The sequence below is a fragment of the Odocoileus virginianus genome, chromosome 2 (assembly GCF_023699985.2).
Source record: "Odocoileus virginianus isolate 20LAN1187 ecotype Illinois chromosome 2, Ovbor_1.2, whole genome shotgun sequence".
Classification (NCBI taxonomy): domain Eukaryota; kingdom Metazoa; phylum Chordata; class Mammalia; order Artiodactyla; family Cervidae; genus Odocoileus; species Odocoileus virginianus.
The window spans coordinates 59,443,586-59,448,720 of record NC_069675.1 but is presented as its reverse complement, the minus strand read 5'-3'; the positions used below and the strand labels follow the sequence as shown (position 1 = coordinate 59,448,720).

At 41.1% G+C, this 5,135-nt stretch overlaps 1 pseudogene; it reads left to right on the top strand.

The window, feature by feature from the left end:
- Positions 1 to 2,807: 2,807 nt before the first annotated feature.
- LOC110151812 (G2/mitotic-specific cyclin-B1 pseudogene) lies at positions 2,808 to 4,331 on the top strand (annotated as a pseudogene).
- Positions 4,332 to 5,135: the final 804 nt, after the last annotated feature.

Sequence of the window (5,135 nt, the reverse complement as noted above, 5' to 3'; positions counted from 1 at the left end):
CTGCTGCTACACTGTATGCTTTTTTAGAGATACATCTTATTAATCTTTGTGGATTCCCATCTACCACAATGCTCGACGCATTATGTGTAGTCCCAAAGCAGATTTTGATTTGAACAAATGAGGGTTTATTGAGTTCTCATTACCCAGAGTCTAATAGACCAGTGTGACCACAAAGCAATCAATATAGAAAAGCAAGTATTAGGGGACAAACAATGGGACTATACTAAGGTCTTAATTCTCTTTGTCACCCAGTCAACAAATATTTGATTAGCACCTATTGCATACTTGGAAAGAGAAAATTCTAAAACAAGGAGAAGAAAGATACAATCAGGTTATGAAGACAACATTCAGGGCAAGTAAAAGGCAAAACTATGAAGCAGAAGTTTAATCCGCCACCATTAGAGGGAGGGGGACACCAGCTATCCCCCTCCCTCTAATTTCCTGCTGTCTTCAGTTTCTCATCTCTTTTGCTAGGTCTCTGTATGTGCATCTAGTATAATTCTTATCACTCTATATTATCATCAAGTCCGGAAATTAAGTTTGAGCCTGGGCCGTAGTTGAGGGTCATGTATATCTATTCTCCACTAATGACCCAAGAACCAGGCTTGAATTCTTATGGAAAGAATCTGACAGAATTTGAAAAGACTGTGATCACCAAGGACTTGGGAAGAGAAAGGGCATTAGGACCCAGAAAACAAAATGTAGCACCCAGTGAGGGGAGGGGCATTCACTAGGGATAGCAGTGAAATGTGGAGCAAAGGACTAACTTTATTTAGGAATCATCCATTCATTTTGTTCATGTATGTCTTGTTTATATGAGCTGCTAGTGTCTGGCACTGTCTTGGACAGTGCTGAAGAAAAAGTATAAAACCCCTGCCTTCTTAGAGCTTATTGTTGCTATGATGACCAAGAATTACCATCTGCAGAAATGTATGCTCTTTTTTATGTTTATTTATTTTTTATTAAACTTTTTATTTTGTATTGGAGTATGGCCAATTAACAATGTTATGATAGCTTCAGGTGGACAACAAAGGGACTCAGCCATATATATGTATATGTATATGTACATATGTATATGTATCATTCTCCTCCAAACTCCCCTCCCGTCTAGACTGCCATATGTAACATTGAGCAGAGTTCCGTGTACTATACAGTAGGTCCTTGTTGGTTACCAATTTTAAATTTAGCAGTGTGTTCTTATCCATTCCAAGCTCTCTAACTGTCCTTTACCCCTATCCTTGCCCCCTCCCCCAGCCAAGCATAAAATTGTTCTCTAAGTCTGTGAATCTGTTTCTGCTTTGTACAGAAGTTCATTTTTATCATGTCTTTTTAGATTCCACATGTAAGGGATATCATACGATGTATAGAAATTTATTTTCTTTTAAAATCTACTACTGAAAATGAGAGGCAACTGGTTGAGCTTGAGAAGAAAAGTCTCAGCCACTCTCTTTTTCCATTTTTCTCCTATACTTTAGCTCTACGTTTGCTTATTGAGTTAAACTTCAGTTCAGTTCAGTTGCTCGGTCATGTCTGACTCTGTGACCCAATAGACTGCAGCATGCTAAGCTTTCCTGACCATCACCAACTCCCAGGCCTTGCTCAAACTCATGTCCATCGAGTTAGTGATGCCATCCAACCATCACATCCTCTGTCATCCCCTTCTTCTCCTGCCTTGAATCTTTCCTAGCATCAGGGTATTTTCCAGTGAGTCAGTTCTTCGCATCAGGTGGCCAAAGTATTGGAGCCTCAGCTTCAACATCAGTCCTTCCAATGAATATTCAGGACTGATTTCCTTTAGGACTGACTGGTTTGATCTCCTTGCTGTCCAAGGGATTCTCAGGAGTATTCTTCAACACTACATTTCAAAAGCATCAATTCTTTTTGGCCCTCAGCATTCTTTGTGGTCCAACTCTCACATCCATACATGACTACTGGAAAAGCCATAGCTTTGACTAGACAGACCTTTGTTGGTTAAGTAACGTCTCTGCTTTTTAATATGGTGTCTAGGCTTGTCACAACTTTTCTTCCAAGGAGCAAGCATCTTTTAATTTCATGGCTGCAGTCCCCATCTGCAGTGATTTTGGAGCCCAAGAAAATCAAGTCTCTCACTGTTTCCATTGTTTCCCCATCTATTTGCCATGAAGTGATGGGACCAGATGGCATGATCTTAGATTTTTGAATGTTGAGTATTAGCCAACTTTTTCACTCTCCTCTTTCACTTTCATTAAGAATCTCCTTAGTTCTGTTTCACTTTCTGCCATAAGGGTGGTGTCATCTGCATATCTGAGGTTATTGATATTTCTCCCGGCAGTCTTGATTCCAGCTTGTGCTTCATCCAGTCTGGGATTTTGCATGATGTACTCTGCATATAAGTTAAACAAGCAGGTGACAATATACAGCCTGATGTACTTTTTTCCCAATTAGCAACCAGTCCATTGTTCCATGTTCAGTTCTAACTGTTGCTTCTTGACCTGCATACAGATTTCTCAGGAGGCAGGTCAGGTGGTCTGGTATTCCCCTCTCTTTAAGAATTTTCCACAGTTTGTTGTGATCCATACAGTCAAAGGCTTTAGCATAGTCAATGAAGCAGATGTTTTTCTGGAATTCTCTTACTTTTTCTATGTTCCAGCAGATGTTAGCAATTTAATCTCTGGTTCCTTTGCCAATTCTAAATCCAGCTTGAACATCTGGAAGTTCTTGCTAGCGTGTGAGATGAGTGCAGTTGTGCGGCAGTTTTTCTCCTGTTGCAGCTCTACGTTTGCTTACTGAGTTAAACTTGTGTCTTCCTTTTTGAAGCAGGTCAGTCTGGAAAACAGTAAGAATTCTCTACTCTGGGCCTGTGGTTGACTCAAGCTCCCGGCTGGTCGGGGGCTCCAGTGCTCTCCCTCTCCTCGCTGAGCGGCTGCCCGGTGCAGAAGAAGCCATGGCGCTCCGGATCACCAGGAACAGTAAGATTAATGCTGAAAATAAGGCGAAGATCAGTATGGCAGGGGCCAAGCGCGTGCCTGTGGCCTCTGTTGCAATCTCTAAGCCCGGACTGAGGCCCCGAACAGCTCTAGGAGACATCGGTAACAAAGTCAGTGAACAACCGCAGGCCAAACTGCCTCTGAAAAAGGAAGCAAAAACTTTAGCTGCTGGAAAAGTTACTGCTAAAAAAGTACCAAAACCTCTGGAAAAGGCTCCTGTACCTGTGCCGGAGCCCCAGCCAGAGCCAGAACCGGAACCGGAGCCTGTTAAGGAAGAGAAACTTTCCCCCGAGCCTATTTTGGTCGATACTCCCTCTCCAAGCCCCATGGAAACATCTGGCTGTGCCCCTGCAGAAGAATATTTGTGTCAGGCTTTCTCAGATGTAATTCTTGCAGTGAGTGATGTGGATGCAGAAGATGGAGCGGATCCAAACCTTTGTAGTGAATATGTGAAAGATATCTATGCTTATCTAAGACAACTTGAGGGAGAGCAAGCAGTCAAACCAAAATACCTAATGGGTCGTGAAGTCACTGGAAACATGAGAGCCATCCTAATTGACTGGCTAGTGCAAGTTCAAATGAAATTCAGGTTACTGCAGGAGACCATGTACATGACTGTTTCCATAATTGATCGGTTCATGCAGGATAATTGTGTGCCCAAGAAGATGCTGCAGCTGGTTGGAGTCACTGCCATGTTTGTTGCAAGCAAATACGAGGAAATGTACCCTCCAGAAATCGGTGACTTTGCCTTTGTGACTGACAATACCTACACCAAGTTTCAAATCAGACAGATGGAAATGAAGATTCTAAGAGCTTTTAATTTTAGTCTGGGTCGCCCTCTACCCCTGCATTTCCTTCGGAGAGCGTCTAAGATTGGAGAGGTTGATGTTGAGCTACACACTCTGGCCAAATATCTGATGGAACTAACTATGCTGGACTACGATATGGTGCACTTTCCTCCTTCTCAGATTGCAGCGGGAGCTTTTTGCTTAGCACTGAAAATTCTTGATAATGGTGAATGGACACCAACTCTGCAGCATTACCTGTCATACACTGAGGAATCCCTTCTTGTTGTTATGCAACACCTGGCAAAGAATGTGGTCATGGTGAACCGCGGGCTTACAAAGCACATGACTGTCAAGAACAAGTATGCCACATCTAAGCATGCTAAGATCAGCACTCTAGCACAGCTGAATTCTGCACTAGTTCAAGATTTAGCCAAGGCTGTGGCAAAAGTGTAACTTGTGAACTTTGGAATACTATCTGCAAATAAAATTGGCACCATGTGCCACCTGTACATACTATATGTTACATTTATTTACTTTTAATAAAGTTGCAGTTCTTTTTAAAAAAAAAAAAAAAGAATTCTCTACTCTGAATGGTTCTACAGACACTGACTGCCAGTCAGGCTACATACTGCAGAGGTTTATCCCCAGTTAAATTGTTTTTTAGAATTTTTTTTAAAAAACAAAGTGAAAAGCTTAAACCATACTATCATTGTTTTCCAGCATAAAAGAAAAGTTTTGAAAGTCAAAAAACAAAACAAAACAAAACCCAACCAACCGACCAACAACAGAAAAAAGCAGCAGAGACCTGAAATGGAAACGGATAAATGGTCAGCCTGAGAACCCATGTCAAAAGCCTGACAGGAGACTGTGTTCCCACATGTGTAAGTGGGACAAAGCTTGTGCGATTTGGGCTATTTGTCTTAGGAGGACCATATTTGTACTTATGAACTGGTGGAAACCTAGATAAATTTGGGTTACATAGTGACTTATTTATTTACTTTCTCTCCTTTTAAACTATGAACACTTTGATACTAGGGACTTTATCTCACCAGCACCTAGAAGACTTAAAGGTGCTTATTGGGCATATCGTGGTGTCTAACAATTATGTGAGAAAGGAAAGGAAAAAAAGAAAATACTCAATGATTGCAAATATTTAAGATAAATCTTTTTTTTCTTCTTTTGTTGCAAATGGCAGGAATTCATTCAAAGCCAATCCTGATGACAATGTGATAGATCTTCATCAACATCAGATATTAAAATAAAATGAGGAGATTGGAGGAATTCCAAAGATGCTTTTATATGGCAGCATTGTTGAAATATAACTTTTAGGTGCATTTGCATTTAACAAACTTCATTGGATGTCTGAGCAGTGGCATGTGTG